The sequence below is a fragment of the Neolamprologus multifasciatus genome, chromosome 6 (assembly GCF_963576455.1).
Source record: "Neolamprologus multifasciatus chromosome 6, fNeoMul1.2, whole genome shotgun sequence".
Taxonomy (NCBI): Eukaryota; Metazoa; Chordata; class Actinopteri; order Cichliformes; family Cichlidae; genus Neolamprologus; species Neolamprologus multifasciatus.
In genome coordinates this window covers 26,725,628-26,748,127 of record NC_140444.1, presented here as the reverse complement: position 1 = coordinate 26,748,127, position 22,500 = coordinate 26,725,628, and the positions used below count along the sequence as shown (strand labels likewise).

The window sequence follows — 22,500 nt, the reverse complement described above, 5'->3', positions numbered from 1 at the left end:
TATATATGTATGTGTGTGTATATATATATATATATATATATATATATATACATATATATATGTATGTGTGTGTATATATATATATATATATATACATATATGAAAAAAACCCCAACACATTCTAAAACAAAGACCCCCCCCCCCCCCCCCCCCCCCCCCAGTCCCACACAGATCAACACAACCATCAAATATATTAGAGGAATATAACAGTAACAGAAGTACATTTAAACAGGCAATACCTCTAGACTAGCAAAATAAGAGATAAAGGGTTGCCACTTGTGAAAAAATTTGGCTGTGCAACCTCTCCACGTATATTTAACTTTTTCAAGTTAAAAAAAAAAACATGACATCTTTAAGCCACCGGGAAATAGTAGGATACTTAACAGACTTCCAATGCAACAATATTAGACGTCTCGCTAATAGGGATGTGAAGGCTATAATATCCTTTTGTGTGGAATCAAGTGTAAGTGAGCGGACAGGAATCCCAAATACAGCAATCAGAGGACAAGGATGAATAGTTACCCCAAGAACAGTCGACATAATAGCAAAATACCCTGTCCAGAAACTTTGTAGCTCAGGACACAGAAAAAACATGTGGCTAAGGTGACAAGGAGAACCATGGCATTTATCACATTTATTTTCCACTTCTGGATACAATTCAGAAAGTCTAGACTTAGAGAAATGCATCCTGTGTATGATCTTAAATTGAATAAGTCCAAGACGAGCACAGGAGGTAGAAGATCGTACCCTCGCTATAGCCTGTTCCCAAGACTCCTCGTGTATTCGAATTCCTAGTTCTCCTTCCCATGTACACTTAAGCTTAACATTAGAGTGGTTACTAAAAGACAGAATAGCATCATAGAATTTCGAAATGGTTCCTCTGTGATGAGGAATAAATGATTTAGTGGTGGTTTCAATAGATAATAGTACATGAAGCCATCGAGGGAATGTGATGAGCTACAACAATGATTAGGATTATGGAAGTCTTAGAGCTCCAGAATGTACATTTTTGTGGACTACTGAGCCTGAATACCTCAGATCCGGAGGTCCAGAGTCTTTGTACTAGACCCAGCATGTTGCTGTCAGATCCAAATCTCTCTGAGCTTCACGATAGAATAGATTTGCAACAGAAATCACATCTAGATACATTTCACTAAGCTATCTATGATCAGATTTGGCAGTAAAAACACCAGAAGACACCACAGGAACTTTCTTTAAGCAAAAACATGACAACATGACGCCCTGTTCTGAACAACATTTTAAGGGAAGTTTTGCTCATGTTGTCCAGAAGAGAGCGTCAACCCGGCTTTACAGTCTAACTGAACACCTGACCAAACGCATGTGATGGTCATGCCCTGAGACTAAAAACAAAGAAGCCACTGATGATGAGGAATCAAATATTTTAAAAAGGCTACCTGAGCGTCACTCTCTTTGCTTTCCGCCTGGATCCCTGTCTGCCTGTTTGCCTGAGAAGGGAAAGAACATTTTAATTAAAGAGAGGAGAGGATTATATTTACCTGAAGAAGAATAACCAGAAGTCTCCTGAAGTGACCTGAAGTGTCACCAGATATATCTTCCTCCAGGTCGTGATCATATGAAGAAAACAAACTATAACACTCAATGCCCTTCCTCACATGACCCCAAAGGGATTTGTGTCTCCTCCCAGAATCAAAAACAGGTGTCTTTTACTTCTTAGCATTTTGAATGTGCTTCATTATAAGTGGGGATGGGAATCGAAAACTGGTTCTTGTTGAGAACCGGTTCCCACTGTTTCAATTATTTGGAATTGTTTGCCATTTTTGCAAACGATTCCCCTATCGAGTCCAGTCGCCTTGAATGACGTCACCACGTTGCGTAGCGTCATTTACCCGGCAGGAAACACGGCGCCTAAGTGGCACAAACGCTCAAAAGTTTGGTTATACTTTATGAGAACAGATTGGCTGGAGGGGGTACCCGCAACAAGTCACGGACAGGAGCTTTCGGGAGCTTTCGGGAGCTTTCAGGAACTTTCGGGTGGATTGACATAATCTGGATTGTGACTGGGTCGGAATGGCAAGTAGTAGTGGAGGGTTTTCTGATGATGAGGACATGGATGTTGATTGGCATAAAGTTGGACATAGTAGAAAGGTAGGGGTTAGGAAAGACAAGTTGAAATCCACGCCAACAGGGAAGCGGGCACTTGAAGAGGAAGATGCTAGGCATGATCAAAGAAAGAAAGTATTGATGGAGGAATTTAAAGTGCTATTGAAATTCAAACCTGGGAATGAAATAGCGGGAGTGAGTCCAATTGCTCTTACAACTGGATTGAAGAAAGCGATCGGTGATGTCGAGCTAGCTAAGGTGCTCCGAGACGAGTGTTTGTTTGTTAAATGTAAAAATGCAGAACAAAAGAATAAAGCGCTTAAGTTGCAAACACTTTGTAAGAAGGAGATTATGGACAGGAAGGTGGTTGGTGAGAGGAGAGGATGTAGAGGAGTGATTTCAGGTATTCCCGTTGGGGAAAATCTGGAGGAGTTGAGGAAATTGATCAAAGGAGGGGAAGTCACTGAAGATTGCAAGCTGTTAGAAATTGGGAAAAAGTGGATAGTCCGTCAGTACTGCTTGAATTCCAAGGAAATAACTTGCCAGAGAGAGTTATGTTGGGGTACATGAGTTTTAGTGTCCATGCTTATGTGCCTCCTCCACTCAGGTTCTATAAATGTCAGAGGTTTGGTCACATAGCTAGTGTGTGTAAAGGAAGAGTGCGGTGTGGAAGATGCAGAGGAGAACATGCGTATGGTGAATGTGCCAGTAGTCAGGTGACGTGTTGCAACTGTGGGGGACCACTTGCAGCAGTGTATGGTGGTTGCACAGTAAGGAAGCAGGCAGCAGAAGTTCAACAAATTCGAACAGAGGAGAGGATATCTTATGCAGAAGCTTTGAAGAGAGTAACAAACAAGGGCAGAAGACCTGATGAGGAGAAAGGAATAGGTGATGGGAGAGGGATGGAGGAGAAAGGCAGGAATCTCCCTGAAGTCCAAATGGATAAACTTGTCTTGTTCTTGGCGTATGTCATTAATTGCTCAGAACAAGCCAAAACGAAGACAGAAAAGATCAAGATAATAGTAAAAGCAGCAGCAAAGTTTTTCGATATGAGGGATTTGTCTTGGGAAAAAATACACTCAGATCTTAGTCATGGAGAAGGTACATCAGACCCACATGTTGTAACTTAATGCTTATTCTTCAATGGAACGCTAGGAGGCAAATTGCGAATGGGCAAGAACTGAAGGGCTTTATTTGTGCATTAAATTCAAAGCCAGATATTATATGTGTACAAGAAACATGGCTTAAACCACGTCTAGATTTTGTTATTCAAGGGTACACAAGCATTCGCAAGGACAGGGTGGGTAAAAATGGAGGAGGGTGTGCAATGTTTGTTAGGAGTGGGGTTACGTATAGTCAGCTAGACACTACAGTAGAGTTAGAGGTGATAGTTGTAGAAGTGTGGTCTAGGGCAGGAAATATCAAAGTAATTATTTTTTAATAATCCATGCAAAAAGTTGGAGAGGAGAGAACTGGAACTACTTTTAAGGGATTGGAGAGGGAAAATAGTTTGGTGTGGGGATTTTAATGCACACAGTGGGAGAAGGTGTAGTTGAGGAGAAGGATTTGGTGGTTTTAAATAATGGCTCTGGCACAAGGGTGGATTTGGTAAGAGGTACGGAGTCGTGTCCTGACGTTACAATAGTTTCACAATGTTTGGCAGGTAGGAGCACATGGAAAGAGGTTAAAGAAAGTACAATTGGTAGTGATCATTATCCAGTAGTTATTGATATTTGTGCAGACACTGATGCGACACGAGAAGACAGAGGAAATGGAGGTTTGAGGAAGCAAGCTGGTGTTTGTTTAAGACATTAAGCGAAAGGAAATTGAAAGACGTTGATTTTGGACAGCCCATTGATCAGTTAAATTCTACTATTAGTCAGGTTGTGATTGAGGCAGCAACAGCATCCATCCCAAAGAAAGGTGGCAGTAGAAGGACAAAGGTAGTGTCATGGTGGACGCGAGAGTGTACAACCGTGATTAAAGCCAGGAACAAAGCATTTAAAACGCTGAAAAGAGCACTGTGTGTGCAAAATCTGATATGCTACAAAAGGAAACAGGCAGAAGTAAGAAGGGTAGTTAAATCAGCTAAGAGGGAATATTGGAGGAAGTATTGTGATACTTTGGGGAGATCGACACCGTTGGAGAGAGTTACAAGATACGGAGGAACACAAAGGTCTGATAAATATCATGTTTTCAGTAGCAGAGTTGAATAATGCATTAATGAAAGTAAGCAATACAACTCCAGGTAGAGATCAGATTAGTTATTGTATGATTAAAAACTTGAGCGACCCTAGTAAGAGTATACTGGTTAAATTGTTCAACAAAGTATGGGAAGAAGGTAGGCTACCTGACCAGTGGAAAGAGGCTATTATTGTTCCCATATGTAAGCCAGGAAAGGATCCAGCCTTGGTGGAAAGTTATAGACCAATAGCTTTGACATCCCATTTGGGGAAAATAATGGAAAAGATGGTGAATGAAAGATTAATTTACTTTTTGAAAACTAATAGTAAGATCAAGTATTACCAAAGTGGGTTTAGAAAAGGGAGAAGCACGATAGATCCGGCTGTGCGTCTAGAGCATGAAATAAGGCGTGCCCAAGTGAATAGGGAGAGTGTAGTAGCCACGTTTTTAGATGTCGAGAAGGCGTACGATATGATGTGGAAAGAAGGACTCCTGATCAGGTTGCGTCAGATTGGTATTAAAGGGAGGATGTATAACTGGATTGAGAGTTTTTTAACTGGAAGGAAGATTTTTGTGCGAATAGGAAAGGAGTTCAGTACAGGATATGATGTACAGAATGGCACTCCACAAGGCAGTATAGTTAGTCCGGTATTGTTTTCCATAATGATTAATGAGGTGTTTGGTAATATAGATCACTCAATGGGGGTTTCATTGTTTGCTGATGATGGAGTTATTTGGAAGAGAGGAAGAAAGTTACAGTTCACCATGGCTAAAATGCAGCGAGAATTACAAAAGGTGGAGGGTTGGGCTCTGGAATGGGGGTTTAGGTTTTCTGTTTCAAAAACAAAATGGATATTATTTTCACACATAAAAGAATAAATTGCCAGTTGAGTCTCAAGCTATATGGGAATGACATAGAAAAGGTTGATTGCTTTAAATATTTAGGTATTTGGTTTGATGAATGACTTACATGGAAACATTGGGAAAATAACTGAGAAATGTAAAAAGGTTCTGAATATTTTACGGTGTTTGAAAGGTAATGACTGGGATGCAGATAGGACAGCATTGAGAGCTCTATATGTAGGTCTCATAAGGTCCGTGCTGGATTATGGGTGTCTGGTTTATGGTTCAGCAGCTAAAACTTTGCTAAATGGCCTGGACAGAGTTTAATATCAAGCTCTGAGGTTGTGTTGTGGGGCTGTTAAGACTACTCCAGTGGCTGCTTTGCAAGTGGAAATGGGGGAACAACCATTAGAACTCAGGAGGCGTCAAATTGTGTTGACTTACTGAGCAAATTTGAAGGGACATAGTGAAAGTCAAATAGCGCAGAGTGTACTTAAGCCTTGCCAAGAACAAGAAAAAGGGATTGGACAATGGAGAAGTTTCGGGTGGACTATAGGGAAAGAAGTCAACGAGATGGGATTTAGTAGCACAGAACTTTGCCCACCAGTAGCCTTGTCAGTGTTGCCACCTTGGTTATATGACCAAATAATTCCTGACTTCTATTTGCTACGTAAGGGTGTGTGTTTGGGGGGGGGGGACTAAAAGCCAGGCACAAGACCATATAGTGGGAAAGTAATTAGGTTATGTGACGATATTTACTGATGCGTCAAAACTGTTGGATAACAGAGTGGGTGTTGCATTTGTTCTCCCAGACATAAGTTTTGTGGCGAGTGAACAAATTACAGATGATTTGGCAGTTTATACTGGGAAGCTTGTAGCAATTTTAATGGCTTTGACCTGGGTGGAGGACGCACCAATAGAGAGGTATTTGGTTTGCTCGGACTCTAGCAGTGCCCCAAATTGCTCTCCGATGCACCATCGGAGTATGAATGTGTGTGAATGTTATCTAGAAAGCACCTAGAGAAATGTGCTTGTGCGAATGGGTGTGAATGGGTGAATGCACAAGTTGTGTAAAGCGCTTTGAGTGCTCAGAAGAGTAGAAAAGCGCTATATAAGAACCAGTCCATTTACCATTTACCATTTAGTGAGTATGGGTAATATGTCTTCGGACATGGTAATGAACAGGCTGATAAGTTTGCAAAAGGTGCAGCAAGAAGAAGTCATGTAGGTTTGACCATAAAATACAGTAAAAGTGAGGTGAAAAGTATAATCAAGGGAAAGTTAAAGGAGAAGTGGCAAGCACAATGGGACAGAGACGGGAAAGGCAGGTATTATTATAGCATGCCGAAAACAGTAAGGCAGTGTAGAAGGAGCATTAGAAGTAGAAGAGACGAGGATATAATCTCGAGGGTAAGATTTGGTCACACAGGCTTGAATAGCACACTTAAAAATATGGGCAAACATGACACAGGGAATTGTGACTTCTGTGGACAAGAGGAGACATTTGAGCATGTAGTGTTGGCGTGTGATAAGTACAAGCGCGGAAGTGCAATATGGAAGTCTGAATTACAAGAAAATAATGTTCAACTAAGGGTGAGGGACATATTTCAAAGTGTGATGGCATGCCAGACATGTTACCTGGGAGTTGGCTTCTCTTCCTGTCTGGCAAAAGGTGTGGCAAAGGGCTGGTAGACCTGAAGTACCACTGACAGCCTAATTGGATTGCACCACATGCTTCATGGCCTGGGGGATGTTTCATGTTTGTTTAATTGTTTTGTATTAGTTGGTTATATGGCAGCCATCTTGTTTTCCCCCATGTGTCATTTCAGCAGGTCAGTTTATCTTATGTTTGTTTGAGGTTTTGTTAATTATTATCTTGAGTTTAGTCTATTGAGTTGACCTCTTTTATTGGTCTGCCTGTTTAAGTTTTGGCTTTGTTAAATATATTTTCATATTTTTGGGTCAATAAAACCCCCTTTTTGAATTAAAACACCTGTGTCCTTTATGCTTTACTGCTTGGTCCCTGACAATTGGTGGCAGCAGTGGGATCATCCAGTATTGGACACAGGTCATTTTTCTTTTTTTTTCTTTCTTCTGTTTTTCCCCATGAGGAAGAAGAATGCATCGTGGTGGCAAGAATGAAAAGAAAAAGGGATCTGCTCAGCAAACCTGCGAAGAGGAGGAAAATGGAGCCTCGGAAGTCGCTGAAGTTGTGGAGAGGGTGGAAAAGGAGCCTACTTTGTCTGATCTAGTCAATATGCTACATGCTCACATGGGACAACAGGACGTCCGGGATGCAAAACAGAGTGAGTTAAATGCACGACAAGAGCAGCGATTTAAAGCCCTTCAACATCAGTTTAGACTTCTGCAGTCAGAAATCCAAGTCAGAACATCACCATCAGATTCTGCAGAAGCTCGCTCTGAATCATTAGAGTCTGATATTCATCCTTCTTCCTCTGCTCAGCAGGCCCAGGCTGAACCAGTTATGACTAATTCCAATCCAGCCATTTCACCAGCATTTCAGTTTAAACAAATACAAGTAATCTGCAATAAATTACAGGTAGTAATAAAATAAACTACTAACTCTTTTATGCTACATCCACACCTACACGAGTATTTTTGAAAACGCAGCTGTTTCGTCCACACAGAAACGGCGTTTCAAATCACCGAAAACAGAGATTTTTTAAAAACTCCTTTTTTGCATTTACATGTGGATGAGAAATACAGAGTTCGTCACACAACGTCAAAGGTATGTGCCTTTTTCACGTCACGCTTTCGCCACGTTATTGTTTACATGAGATGAATTGCAGAATGGCAGATAGAGACAAAATACTCGCAGTTACTGTCCCTCCATTTACAAAGGCAGAGGCGTCATGGTGTAATTATTTTACATGTAGTTGTTTTTATTAATAATATTCAACATTCCTATCAATGCATTTTCAAAAAATGCCTCTCTGTGCAAAATGGGTTTAAAAACATAAACAACTGTGGGATACTGTTTGTCCATGATTTAGACAGGGGGAACAAATCGTGGCAGGATCAGCCTGATATTATTTGTATCCCGCTGTAACTTTACTGTATAAAGAGCTAACAACTCCAAAATGTCAGGAGTAGTTAGTCATTACAACAAGTGTTTGAACTAAAAATCAAGAATGTGGGATACTGTTTGTCCATGATTTGGAGAGCCCAGCGCTGCTCCTGACCCAGGGAAAACCAATGCTGCAGGGGAGACCTACCTTGGCACTTGTGCAGGTGAATCCAAAGGGAAGATATGCTTCACCATATTTTCTAGTCTTTGGCTTAGAATGAAGTTGGTTTGGAAACATATTCAGCGATGCTTCATTCTCCGAAGCACGTACATACCCCAAAACACGTAAAAACTGTTACCTCGTGGCTACACAAGCCAGGAAGTACCAACGACCGGATTTGGTGTGTGGTAGTAACAGGTAAATGAACATTTCTTTTTTAATTATATTAATATATATGAGTGCTTGTGTATAAATACACAAACAATACACATATGCTTTCAATTGTGTAATTTAAGTGATCTAGGTAGCTCTGTTAAGAAAGTTCAGTTAATGCTAGAAATGCGTTTTGGAGTTTGTGCATGCTTTGTCTCTAGGGGCCACCGCATATATTTATATATAAATAAAAACACTTTTTTTTTTACATTAGTAATTCCTTTTGTGCTTAATTTTATATTATTGTTAATAATAAATTAATTAAAGCAACAAAACAGCCTGAAAAGCCGGTTCGGAGCCGAAAGAGCCGGCTCTCAACTCTGATACATAGCGTTTAAACTGTCACATGTTGTGAGAATGTAATCAAAGTGGTTATCAGAGGGAATCAACGGATTTACACATCAAAGGACATTACGTCGCAACCGAAGGGATAAATATATCCCCTCACTTTATATCACCAAACGATTTTCAAAGCTATCTTTAACAAAGCAAAGAAACACATATTCAAAAACAATGGCAACTAACATAAAATACAACAAGGAAAAAAGACACGATTACAAATTGTTGCTGCATTTATGCATGGAAGACCAAGTTAAGCAGGTGATAATAAAATCAGGCAAAGATATCTGTCGGGAAGGAGTTGAAGCCATCTCTGAGAGGCTTGCCAACAAAATCTGGGTTGAAATCAAGGATCAATTTGATGAAATCCCCTTAAACAAAACCCTCGAAAGGGCGCGTGAGCTCCATGAGATTTTTTTCAAATCTCTGTTAAAAAAGTGAAATAGTGCAGACACAGTTCTGCTAATGATGGAATTAAATCTACCACTCATCGACAACATAATAGCTGTAACTTTAGTAGAACAGGCAGCTAAACTAATAAAGAGCACAAACAGGGCTCGCAAAATCGCTAGCCCGACGTCCCGGGGCTAGCGATTTTTCCAGTCGGGCTACCAAAATCTAACTCAACCCTGCCCGTCGGGCTATCGTAGGAAGGAAAATATATGTCTATGCTTTTGCATTCTTTCGCCAATGTAGCTGAGTAATTATGTCATTGGCATCGATGAGCCACTGTCAATATGTCACATATTGAAATCGCGTTTGAATTTGCGCTTGCTTTTTGCTTTCACTTTCATTTTGCGATCGCGCGAACGGTGTGTAGAGAGCAGCAGTACTGATTGGTGAGTGACGATTAATTGCACACCAATTCCTCTGACATTGTCTTATCACTCATTGGCTTACTATTCAAACGCGACAAGTGAAATCTCTCGCTGCAAGCTTAGACATGTGAGAGGTTGAGTGCGCAAAGAATCGCTGACCGTTCTGTAAGTGCTTGTGTTAAAGCAGCAGGATTTACGCTGGTATTTTAGTTCTGCTCTGCCAAATAAGACAGATCAGGGTGAAGAAGGGGCAGCCAAAGAAAAGCTTACCACAAAACGGAAAAGTTATGACAAATCAGACTATGAGGAAAAAAGAAAGCGCAGGATTTTTGGTTTCATGGACAAAAGAATTTCTGTGGCTGGAATATGACGAGCTAAATAACATGATGTTCTGCCAGGTGTGTTGTGAGTTTCATTTGATTTCTGAGTCGACAAGCGCCTTTGTTACTGGGACCAGTAATTTTAAGAAAGACCCCATCAGAAATGCATTATTGCCCAGTCTGCAGTATCTTTCCCAGAACAAACAGCAATTGCAAAAAAACATACTAAAAATAAACCAAGCACAACAAGAACTCCTGAAAAAGCTGTTTAGAACAGCGTGCTATATTGCAAAGAGTGAACTACCATTGGCAAAATTTAGCAGTCTTTGCAAACTTCAAAAAGCAAATGGCCTAGATCTTGGTTTCACTTGCCTCTTACCCGTGATTTCAGTGGAAATTTCAGATTCAGGATCTGACACAGACTGATTCATGTTCTACACAGTTCTTACAAGTTCATAGAAATTTCTGTTCAATTTGAACCAAGTATTTGAGTTGATGGTTGTAATTTTTATACAGTTGTTGTGATTTGTATTTTAACAATTTTTTTGATTAATTTTTGTTTCCGTTACAATATTATACTTTAATGTATAATATTGTAAAGGAAACAAAACATTAAAAAATAGCTTTCTTTTTTATTCGGGCTACTAAAATTTATTTCAGGCTACCAAAAACTGAAGAATGCCTGCCCGAAGGGCTACCAGAGATTTTGAAATTTTGCGAGGCTTGACAAAGAAACGCATATTCAAAATCAACCACCACTAACCCAAGTAGGAGTGATCTAGGAATTCTAATACACATGAAAGAAAAACCTGATTATTCAAGTGGTAAGAAAATCAGGCGAAGTCATCTGTCTGGAAGAAGTTGAAGCCATCTGCAGGAGACTTATCATCAAAATCTTGATTCAAATCGATAGTTAAAAGCACGTACAATACACATATGCTTTCAATTGTGTAATTTAAGTGATCTAGATAGCTCTGTTCTGGAAGTTCAGTTAATGCTAGAAATGCATTTTGGAGTTTGCCACACTACCATATACTGACACGCAGTGACTTGGAGTTAAACTGAATGATCCCGCGTCGGTGGGAGCGCCATCACTCTCCTAAATAGCTTCCCCGACGAGCCCTGATCAGCAGCAGATGTTTGGCAAGGACTTCAGGTGTAGCCAGTCCTTCAGCAGAGCCACACCCACCAGGCCTGAAGGTGCCTGTAACTTGGCCAACAGAACACAGCTGCACACATACTGTATACACACACACACCTGCCTACATATAAATGTGGACACAGAACAGTAGCAGTGCAAAAGACAAACACATGAAATAATAATAGTTCAGACTGCTCCCCGTGACAGAAGAATTTTCTAAGTCTAATTAAATAGTTTTTAAATAAAATATAGCTGAACGGCTTCTTTTAAGCTTTTAACAATGCTGAAAAAAAACATGCCATATTTGGCTTTCTTGGAGACACCAAGATTAATTGTTAGGCACTTCAGAATAGTGTTGTCAAAAGAGGAATCTTCTGATATCAGTACAGAGAAGAAATGGTCTGGAGATCCAAACTCCTTGATAAGGCCTTTAGCAGTGGCCTTTGTTATTTTATACATTTTATTTTTAAGAATTTTCAGGGATTTAGGACATCTCACTTCAGAATGGACCAACTCGGTCAGATAATTGATAGCGGTTTCTATTTCTTTTAGATCTAGAAGCTTTTTGGTATTCCTGTGGGTTTTTCTGTAGATTATCATTAATAGAATATGACTAAAATCTTTGGCAATTTCCTTAGCATCTGGTGACACTAACGTTTCTGACAGTTCTTCCTCTAGGTTTTCAGAGGTTGGCGGCTGACTTTGACCCTCTGTGGGTTGAATGTGAGAGATGCCTGCTTATTGCCTGTTTTTGAAACTAGGTCCAGTTCTACTGCACTCACATAGAAGACTGCTTGATTTGTGAGATCAGTAACCGGACTTGGCTGTGATGTAGACAGTCTGTCGCTTGTTTCACTGGCATCTGATCCAGTCATATCTTCTTCCTCTAATGGGGTCAGCGCTCTTACTACATCTTCCACGGCACCAGAAATGTTGTCATTTGTAATAGTTTGCGCTAAAGTTTCATTCTCCAACCAGAAAAGCATTTTTTGTAAGAACCTTTCTACTGAATCTTCTATGAGCAGATCGAGCATATCAGAAGACGAGGGTACCTTACAGTCGCGCTGTGAAGTCTTAGAGATCTCGGATTCTGAGAGATCTTTACCCATTTGCATTGTGGGGGCTGGATATGTTGACTGGACAAGGTTTTACGCTTTATCTGTCAGCTCCCTTGAAAACATCTTGATTTCCTTACTTGTCAGATCAAGGTTTTCTGCGTGGGTTAACTTACTAAACAGTTTATTCATAACTGGCATGACTGTTCTAAATTTGAGTGGAGAAGAATTTTTAACTGTGGTTTCTAAGGTTGGTGATTTTCTGGGAACTTCTGGGATTGAACCTGAGGGATTTAAGTGAAGTTTGGGAGTTTGCCAGTTCTCTTTGAAAGATGAAAAACCTTTTGCTTTTCTTCATCTGATCTTTCAGCTCACTGTTCATTTTTTCAAATTCCTTTTTGGCAAGCCAGGAGAAGTGTTGTTTTGCTTCATCTGCTTTTGTAATTAGGGCCCATGATGCAAAAAAGTCTTTCACCATTTCGATAATTATGTTCACATTAAAAGCAGGTTTGGGTGAGCTACACTTCTCACTTAATGTATTATCTTCGGCATCAGGATACTGAATGTTAGCAATTATCACATTTACAATTCAATTTCAATTCAATTTCAATTCAATTTTATTTATATAGCGCCAAATCACAACAAATGTCGCCTCAAGGCGCTTCATAGATACAGAGAAAAGCCCAACAATCATATGACCCCCTATGAGCAAGCACTTTGGCGACAGTGGGAAGGAAAAACTCCCTTTTAACAGGAAGAAACCTCCGGCAGAACCAGGCTCAGGGAGGGGCGGCCATCTGCTGCGACCGGTTGGGGTGAGAGAAGGAAGACAGGATAAAGACATGCTGTGGAAGAGAGACAGAGATTAATAACAGATACGATTCAATACAGAGAGGTCTGTTAATACATAGTGAGTGAGAAAGGTGACTGGAAAGGAAAAACTCAATGCATCATGGGAATCCCCCGGCAGCCTACATCTATTGCAGCATAACTAAGGGAGGATTCAGGGTCACCTGGTCCAGCCCTAACTATATGCTTTAGCAAAAAGGAAGGTTTTAAGCCTAATCTTAAAAGTAGAGATAGTGTCTGTCTCCTGAATCCAAACTGGAAGCTGGTTCCACAGAAGAGGGGCCTGAAAACTGAAGGCTCTCCCTCCCATTCTACTTTTAAATACTCTAGGAACAACAAGTAGGCCTGCAGAGCGGGAGCGAAGTGCTCTAATAGGGTGATATGGTACTACAAGGTCATTAAGATAAGATGGGGCCTGATTATTTAAGACCTTGTATGTGAGGAGCAGGATTTTGAATTCAATTCTGGATTTAACAGGAAGCCAATGAAGGGAAGCCAAAACAGGAGAAATATGCTCTCTCCTTCTAGTCCCTGTCAGTACTCTTGCTGCAGCATTTTGGATTAACTGAAGGCTTTTCAGTGAGTTTTTTGGACATCCTGATAATAATGAATTGCAGTAGTCTAGCCTGGAAGTAATAAATGCATGAACTAGTTTTTCAGCGTCACTCTGAGACAGGATATTTCTAATTTTAGAGATGTTGCGCAAATGGAAGAACGCAGTCTTACATATTTGTTTAATATGTGCGTTGAAGGACATATCCTGGTCAAAAATGACTCCAAGGTTCCTCACAGTGTTACTGGAGGCCAAGGTAATGCCATCCAGAGTAAGAATCTGGTTAGATACCATATTTCTAAGCTTTTCAGCGCCGAGTACAATGACCTCAGTTTTATCTGAGTTAAGAAGCAGAAAGTTAGTGGCCATCCAAGTCTTTATGTCTTTAAGACATTCCTGCAGTTTAACTAATTGGTGTGTGTTATCTGGCTTCATGGACAGATAGAGCTGGGTGTCATCTGCATAGCAGTGAAAATGTATGCTATGTCTTCTAATGATGCTGCCTAGGGGAAGCATGTATAATGTAAACAGAATTGGTCCTAGCACCGAACCCTGTGGAACTCCATAATTAACCTCAGTGTGTGAAGAGGACTCTCCATTTACATGCACAAATTGGAGTCTATTAGATAGATATGATACAAACCACTGCAGTGCAATACCTGTAATACCTACAGCATGTTCTAATCGCTCTAATAGAATATTATGGTCAACAGTATCGAATGCTGCACTAAGGTCAAGAAGGACAAGCACAGAGATGAGTCCACTGTCAGAGGCCATAAGAAGATCATTTGTAACCTTCAATAAAGCTGTTTCTGTGCTGTGATGAACTCTGAAACCTGACTGAAACTCTTCAAATAAACCATTCCTCTGCAGATGATCTGTTAGCTGTTTGACAACTACTCTTTCAAGGATTTTTGATATGAAAGGAAGGTTGGAGATTGGCCTATAATTAGCTAAGACTGCTGGGTCTAGAGATGGCTTTTTGAGTAAAGGTTTAACTGCAGCCACCTTGAAGGCCTGTGGTACATAGCCGATTATTAGAGATAGGTTGATCATATATAAGATCGAAGAATTAATCAATGGCAGGACTTCTTTGAGCAGTTTTGTAGGAATGGGGTCTAAAAGACACGTTGATGGTTTGGAGGAAGTAATTATTGAAGTTAACTCAGAAAGATCGATTGGAAAAAAAGAGTCTAACTTAGCATCAATGGAACTAAGAGTAGCTGTAGATAATATTACATCTGTGGGATGATTATTGGTAATTTTTTCTCTAATGATAAAAATTTTATGTGTGAAGAAGTTCATGAAGTCATCACTAGTTAACGTTAAAGGGATGGTTGGCTCAACAGAGCTCTGACTTTTTGTCAGCCTGGCTACAGTGCTGAAGAGAAACCTGGGGTTGTTCTTATTTTCTTCAATCAGTGATGAGTAGTAAGCTGTTCTGGCTTTGCGGAGGGCTTTCTTATAAAGCAACAAACTATTTCTCCAGGCTAAATGATGATCCTCTAAATTTGTGACACGCCATTTCCTCTCCAGATTACGAGTCATCTGCTTTAGGGTACGTGTTTGAGAATTATACCACGGGGTCAGGTACTTCTGATTAGAGACCTTAGTTTTCACTGGAGCTACAGTATCCAGAGTCAACAATGTCAGCTGGAACTTTTTCCGCATCATCTTTAACATGTAAATAATGCAGATTGTTGAGCATTGTGTCATCAACATTAGCTGCACTGATTTCACCTGGAGGACTGGGAAGATGGACACTTTGAGCTTTCTCCTCAGCTTCTGCAGATTTATCACTCTCTTTTCCCTTGATGGGTGTCACAGTCTGGCAGAGGCAGACTGTATGTATTATGAAAAGGACCCAAAATGCGGACACCATGAAACAAAAACTTGTTAACAGAAAGCGAGTTGTTTATTAAGGCTGGTGAAAACATTACAAAACAAAAGGCAGAGGAGACGCTAAACAATAACCTAAACTGGGAGAGCTAAGATAACATAGAAACCCAAAACATGAACCCTAACATGGACACAAAAATACCTAGAGCACAGAACCTGGAAACATGACACAAAGGACAACACACGACCTGACAATGACGCATTGAAAACAGAGGACTTAAATACACAGGAGGTGATTAGGGGAAGTGGGAACACATGGAGGAACAGCTGACTTACATCAGCCTAATGACAGGACAAGGGAAGTGAAACTAAATACAATGAACAAAGAACACACGATCCTTCAAAATAAAACAGGAAACATGAGACAGACATGATAATACAAACTTGATAACATAAGACACTGTCGGATTATAATATTATTTTATGCCATGTTAGACCCCTAATTAAAGATTGTGAATTATTATGTAGTTTTAGTTTGCATTATTCTCCTGAATTAGAAGAAGGTGATAACTATTACATTTGGTAAACTGATTTGCATTACATTAGACGGTTGATTTATTGTGAATGAATGATATTGTTTTATGATGCATTATACTGCTGAGTTATAAGAAATACTGTTTGCAGAAAGTCATCGCCTTATTTGTCTGGTTAGAAGAGAACAGAGCATACTGCCCCATCTCAGCAGGAGCAGATAAACAGGGAGCCAAGGTCGTAGCTTAGGCGCTGTGTGTGAGAAAGAATGTGAATGTTTAGGCTTTTATGATTAGGTGGGGGCCACTAGAGGCTATAAGAGTTTGATCAAGGCTCCACCATTTTGAGATCTGATGCTGTCTGCTGTATGGTGTCCATCTCCCACGCGTGTGTTCATTAAATCATCTTTGACTCAACCCGGCCGGACCAGTGTTGTTATTTTGGTTTTCCTCTTGTATCCATCCCCAATATTTGAATCCGTAACAACACGCAGCATGAAACAAAGGGTGAGGGAAACTTAAATACAGGGGAAGAAAACACAAGGAGTCTAATAACCAAATGAACTTCGCTAATCTAATGAACCTAAACATAAACAACATCCAAATAAACTAAAACGCTGGGTCAACAGACCCAGGAACATGACAGTGGGTTGCAGTTCTATGTGACAGACCTTGTCATCTTTACTTAGTTTTGTGTCTGTACTCCATCTCATGAGAGCCATAATTGTTCTTCTTTAATTGTTCCCATCTCAGAGAGTTTGGATTCAAGGCTCTCATCACTTGAACTAAAGGAGCTGAGTAAAGTCCCCCTCTGCATGCACAGGCAGTTGAGCTTAACTGCATATCTCTTTATACATGAGAAAGCATGAAAAACCATGCATCTGAGTTTTTTAATGTTTGTTATTGTTCCGCTGACGTAGACAGAATCAGGGTTTTCTGAGACTAGAACCTGACCCGAGTTGACTTTATTTGAGATCTCCTGCTCAACCCTTGGTGTCAGTTTCACAGATTCCTCACATTCCTCGTGGGTGACATTAAGAGCGTCAGCAATGCTGGTTGAGAGAGAGTCTCCCAATATAGGGCTTATTTTTCCCACGGCAATGCTAATGTATGTCTAGGATGATACATCTGTCAATTTGTCCTGAATTGCTAGAAGTGAAGTTTTTATGATGCTTGCACTAACTGACTGTATAACATCAGTAATAATATCAGCAAGTGCTGCTTGGATATTGGAGTCACAGGCCCCATTTTCTATCATGCCCCACTGTAATCCAGAGAGACTATCGAAACACCTGCTGATAGCAGGTAAAATATCCTCTGATGTAATGGGGATATGGGTTCTAGCATTGGACACTGACATTGCAAATGATTTAGTTTCACTACAATTACTTTGAAAAACCGTTTTCTCTGAACTTTCACAATGCCTTGTTTAACTCCTATTTATGCCCTTGGATCAAAGTCACGTACTGCAAGATCAAAACAGTAGAGTACTGGCCTGTGTGACGTCACGTGTGATGACGCGTTCACGTACATGCACGTGCACGCAAGTGAGCGATCTCATGCGTGAGCACAAAAAACGCTTTGAAAGCTGCAACGGCCTCAAATCAGAATCGGTTTGATGAGAAGCCCCTCACTAATAAATCATTGACACATAAACATTGTTTTAGCATCAGCGCGTTGAAGTCGGTGCTTTCAAATTTTTTAATCATACCTGTAGCCAGTTCTTTGACTCTTATGGCGTTATTTTTGTGCCACTATTCTGAGCGTACATAAAAAAAATTTGCAGGTGCAAGTGTTGCATTTTCAGGAGAAATTTATTTTGAGTGGAGAAAAGCTAAATTTGAGTGAACAAAATTCATTCCTGCGTGCAGAAAATGTATTTCAGTGTTTGCTATTATCCATACACATACACAATAGCAGCCCCTTTAGCTCAGTTTTTGCATTTGCGCTTGCTCGCAATGTGTTGCTTGCGCTCTCAACATTTCTGCCCGCGCGCTCAACTCATTCTCTACACCGTTATATTTGTGCCACAAAACCAGCCAATCCCAGACATGCAAAAAAAATCTGATTGGCTGTTTTGGTCTCCAATAAGCTCGAAATTACGAAATGCAATATCCCGGAACGCAGAGTGGCGGAGTTTGAAATATTACTCTTTCTGGGTCACAAAATAAACTTTTAAGATATTTTCATGGGAGAATGGTGCTGTGTAAACTTCAACTACCTGCTCGATTCATCAAAACATCACATATTTGCAAAAGTGCTTTAACGTTTTCGGAGATGCCTGTTAACCACCAGCTGACCAGGTGCTCACTCGGGTTAAACATAATATATAAGGCTGAACTGACAAAAAAAATCGACCGACTACACCACCAGGTATTATAGAAAAAACCATAAAGCCTTTGAACTAAAACAAACGCTGTTGTGACAGTGATGTACACTGTCTTGTTGGTGTATATGTATGATTTGTATCAACTTCATGTTTCCAAACCGATATCATGACCAGCAGCTTTTACGACTGTGGCTCCAGCAAACAGCTGATAGTAGAAAGTAATATTAAAAAAATTCTTACAACAGCTTATCAAGCTTAAACGTGCTGCTGTTGTTTAGCTCAACATCCGCTGGTTTCCTCTTTGTGGCGCAAAGGGGGCGATAAACAAACAAGAGAGACGGGACTTGCGGCAGAAAAGCCGATCAGCTGATCATTGATCGGTTTCACAATTGAAGTAGCAACAGGAGAGGGATGGGGAGAAGAACAGGCAGTTGTGCTGCAAAAACACAGAATAACTCCAGTGCTGTGTCTTTTTCATTCTAGCTGAAGTACGGGACGAATCGCGTTCCTTTTCACCTCAATACGGATGTATTGTAATTGGTCCAGCCCAGAGTGACCATGACCAATTGGCTAATTCACCACCTTTCATTGTTTATACCGTTACAAAAACAAACATAAAAATGAAAAATCACCGTCGGCCCACTGGGCAAATGCCCGGTATGCCCAATGCCCAGTCCAGCTATGCGGTCAGCTGGTGGGTAACAGGCATCTTCGAGAACGTTAGAGCAGCGGTCTCCAACCTTTTTTGCGCCACGGACCGGTTTAATGTCAGACAATATTTTCACGGACCGGCAGGTGTCACGGATTTTTTATTTATTTATTTATTTTTAGAAATACATATTAATGAACATTTTAACAAATGTAAATATGCCAGATTATAGGCTTGGGCTAATTTCCATCTGCAGACCCTCTGGCAGGTTGGTGTTAAACACAAGTTAGTAAAAACATACAGAGACACTATTTACAGGTCATGTGACAAGGACAAAAACAGTCATCACATTATACTAGAACAAACAATGACAAGGAGAGTGGACACAGAGGACAGTATAGATAACAATAACGGAAACACATCAATTATATTGCACAAACCCCAGTATTGTACATGCCCTGACTGTCGTGATATTGCGTTCACCCATTGCACCCAACAGTTGTCTCCCTTTTTGTAATACACTAACTCTTTTTCCCGTCTAATATAAAGCATGATTATTAAACATGATTACATGTTTGTGTGTCCTTCAGCCGCCCTTTTAAGTGACTCTTAAAGATGGGTAGACTTGTACTTTCCCTTACTGACAGTGGAAGACTATTCCAGAAGCTCACTCCCTGATATGACAGAGCATTCTGTGAAAAGGTGGTCCGCCTGAATGTCGATTCACAATCACCTCTAACAGTGGCTCGAGTCAGTCGAGACCCGGCAACACTGCTAGACTTTTGTTTAATAAAATCACTCATTGGTGGAGGCGCCAGACCATGTATAACTTTGTATATTAGACAGGCAGATTTAAATAATTTGAAATTAGTAAAAATTTAAAAACTGTCAAAAATTGTCAAAAATTTGACAATGGTGATATGAAAAAGGTTTTTTATTTAAACTTTTTTTATCTGATAAATACAACAAAATAAAATGATACGACCAAGACAAAAACTGTGGTATTTTGTAAATATAATATTACACGCAAATTCACTGTGTAATTGTGTAACTTTATTAGCAGCATCCTCCTGAAATGCACCAACAACATTGAGAGTAACATCCTCCTCTCTCCCCCTTAATACTCTGGTGGCTATGGTAACGCGTAAACATTTCTTTCAAAATAGGATACACAACTACAAAACAAATATAAAAGTACAAGAAAATATATAACTCGCCATAACGCTCAATCAGTGAGAGCCCTTTGCTTGTTTCTCTGCAACGAGACGGTCCCACCTGGGCATAATGGGGGACAATGACTGTGTGTTGCTTATGTTCAGTCTCCTCCTCAATTTTGTTTTCGTCGCTGTTACTGCAGAAAACCCTGCTTCACACAGACATTATGTTGGAAACGGCAACAGGGTTTTTAGTGCTTTTGTGGCTTTTCGGGGTATTCTGCCATGACTTTTATCCAGAATACCAGCAAAGCTGATGTCTCGAACATACTTTTAAGGCCGCCGTCATTTGTGATTTCCAACAGTTGACTTCTTCTTGCAAAGACAAGCTGGATTCACCCGGTTTATTGACAAATGGGTCGCGGATCCATTCCTTGTCGGTTCGTGGGTCTTTTGTGATTGGGAAGTAGCACTCGAACTCTTTTAAAAGCAAAGACAGGTGATCGTGCACTAGCTGGGAGAATGATTGCTCAGGCAGAGTCTCTTCCAAAAATCCAGCTGTCAGGGTTCCTGGGTCATCGACCCAGTGCTTTCAGTTTGGTTCATGTTCAGTTTATTTTGCCACTGCCTGTTTCACTTCCTGTTTGTTCCTGTGTCAGCTCGTCTCGTGCCATTAGCCAGATTATGTTCAGCTGTGTACTCACCGGTCTCTCATTATCATCCTCATCAGTCTGTGTATTTAAGTCTTCTGTTTCTACTCGTTCTTTGTCGTGTCATTGATGTCGATGTTAGTGTGATGTTATGTTGTTGTTTCCGCCTGTGTTCAGTCAGCCATTCAGTCCGTCCTTCATTCATTCATTCAGTCAGTCGTCCAGCCAGCCAGCCATTTCCTACCTCTGTTCTGTGTGTTCACTCCATCGACAATAAATCACCCGGCTTCACCTACCTGCGAGTCCTGCGTTTGGGTTCCTTCTTCCTCGCCTCCACTCCGCGACCCCTGACACCAGCCAATGTTTGAAACATGTCAAATATGCCTCTGTTTACGCGTCGTCTCCACAAGTCCAGTTTGGCTTTAAATGCAGCTACCTTATCTGCCAACTTAAAGACAGTTGTCATTTTCCCTGAAGGGACAGATTGAGTTCATTTAGTAGGCCAAATACGTCGCATATGTAAGCGAGTTTTGCGACCCACTCCTTGTCACTGAAATGTGCTGCCAGCGGTGACTTCTTTTCTGAGAAAAATCTCTGCAGCGGCTCTCGTAATTCAAAAACTCTGGCCAGTGATCTCCCTCGGGACAACCACCTTATTTCTGCGTGCAAGAGAAGGTGCCTGTGCTCCGCGTTCATCTCCTCACAAAGTTGCTCGAACAGGCGTGAGTTGAGGGCGTGTGCTTTGATGTGGTTAATAACTCCAACAACATCATTTAAAACGCTGTTAAGTTCTGGTGGCGTTTTTCGGCTTGCCAGCATTTCTCTGTGAATGACACAATGTGTAGATTCACATTCAGGTAGTCAAACCAGACAGCTGTCCGGTCATGGCAGCAGCTCTGTCTGTGCATATGCCGACACAAAAAGACCATTCAAGTTTTCCTGATACATAATCATCCAGTGACCTGAATAGTTCTGCAGCTGTGGTTTTGGTTGTCAACGATAGTGCACACAACATATCCTCATGCACATCCTCCTGATAAAGGTATCGCACATAAACAAGTAGTATTGCCTTATTGTCCACATCTGTAGACTCGTCAACCTGCAAAGCATACCATGGTGATGTATTAATTCTCTCCAACAACAAATCCTTCATCACAGCTCAAGGGTGCAATCAAGTGTCACCACACAGTCAGAGGTTAAGGGTGAAGTAGGAAATTGTACCACCAAAATGTCTCCACACCTCTATTTTTAGTCATCTTGTGGGTTAATTTGTTTTACCCAGGGGTGAGTGCAGATAAGAAGGAAAATCCACAAGCAGGATACAGGGATCAGATCCTTAAATGTTTGCTTAAGGTGATCCAGTATCCAGAGCCAATTCACTTTATAAGCCATTTGTAAGTGGATTCTTCCACTCAAATTCAAGGACTGATTTCTTTGCCGTGTTTGTAAAATTACTGTAAATTACAAAAATATCACACATAGGAATATTAATGGACGCCTAATAGATAGAGATGGACCGATCCGATATTATGTATCGTATCGGTCCGATACTGACCTAAATTACTGGATCGGATATCGGAGAGAAATAAAAAATGTAATCCGATCCATTAAATATAAAAAAAGAACCTCACAAAACTTGCGACATGGGGTAACTCAGCTCATAACCTTAGCACGTCGGAGCAGTGTGGTCACGTGATAGAGCGG

General features: G+C 40.6%; 1 pseudogene; it reads right to left on the bottom strand.

Moving 5' to 3' along the window:
- The window catches only part of LOC146517132 (annexin A5-like), a 16,506-nt pseudogene extending 9,664 nt beyond the window's left edge, over positions 1-6,842 (bottom strand).
- Between the last annotated feature and the right edge of the window lie 15,658 nt (positions 6,843-22,500).